This window comes from Arachis ipaensis, chromosome B4 (genome assembly GCF_059453495.1).
Source record: "Arachis ipaensis isolate K30076 ecotype BB chromosome B4, ASM5945349v1, whole genome shotgun sequence".
NCBI classification, from domain to species: domain Eukaryota; kingdom Viridiplantae; phylum Streptophyta; class Magnoliopsida; order Fabales; family Fabaceae; genus Arachis; species Arachis ipaensis.
In genome coordinates, this window is record NC_142439.1 from 107352111 (window position 1) to 107353580 (window position 1470).

Below are 1470 nucleotides of genomic sequence, written 5' to 3' on the forward strand. Positions count from 1 at the left end.
GAATTTTAAATAAAAACTAATAAAAATATAATAAAAACTAACTAAAATATACTAAAAACATACTAAAAATAGTGCCAAAAAACGTATAAATTATCCGCTTATCAGCGGTCTATCCAGGATCTTGGCCAGTACAACAGAGGCAAAGAAAGCTCGGGCCAGAACAATCCCAAGAGATCAAATGGGAAGTCAGGATTCATAAGAGAAGTCAAGTACCCAATATGGCTAGCTAACATCGTCTTGGTGAAAAAATCAAATAGGAAGTGGCGAATGTGCACCGACTATACTGATCTCAACAAAGCCTGCCCAAAAGATCCTTATCCACTCCTAAGTATTAACGCTCTGGTAGATGCCTCCTCCAAATATAAATACCTCTCGTTTATGGAGGCATATTCGGGATACAATCAAATCCCAATGTATCCACCCGACCAAGAAAAAACTTCGTTCTTAACCCCAAAGGCAAACTACTGCTACATCGTCATGCCTTTTGGTCTTAAAAACGCGGGAGCTACTTATCAAAGATTAATGAATAAGGTCTTTACGGTTCACATCGGAAAAATCATGGAAGTCTACGTGGACGACATGTTAATAAAGACGCAAAGTAAAGAGACGCTACTGTCTGACCTGACCCGACTCAAGTGTTCGACACTATAAGAAGGCATGGCATGCGACTCAATCCTGCAAAATGCACCTTCGCAGTAGAAGCTGGCAAATTCTTGGGTTTTATGCTCACACAAAGAGGAATCGAGGCAAATTCGGATAAATGTCGGGCCATACTCGACATGAAGAGCCTGACTTGTGTCAAAGAGGTACAACAACTCAACGAGAGGTTGGCAGCCTTGTCCAGATTTCTAGCCGGATCGGCAATAAGATCTCTCCCCTTCTACACCACTCTAAGGAAGGGAAAGAAGTTCGAATGGACAACGGAGTGTGAGCAAGCCTTCCAAGATTTCAAAAGATTCCTGGGACAACCACCTATCCTAACTCGGCCACGGGAAGGAGAACCACTCATATTGTACCTCGCAGTAGGAAGTCGTGCAGTAGCCTCAGCACTAGTTCGAAAAGATGACAGTGGGCAACAACCCGTATACTTCATCAGTAAAGCATTACAAGGATCCGAGCTGAACTACCAAAAAATAGAAAAATTGGCCTATGCCCTCATACTAACATCTCGACGACTTCGTCTATACTTCCAAGCTCACACCATTAGGGTTCGGACTAACCAGCCTATAAAAGGGATTTTGCAGAAAACAGACCTAGCAGGCAGAATCTTGCAATGGGCAGTCGAGTTGTCTGAATTTGATCTTCAATACGAAGCTTGGATAGCCATCAAATCACAATACCTGGCCGACTTCATCGTAGAATTTACAGACACCCCGGAACTCCCTACAGAATGGAATCTCTACGTGGACGGTTCCTCAAATAAAACTAGAAGCGGCACGGGTGTGATAATTAAAAGCGACCAAGGAACCC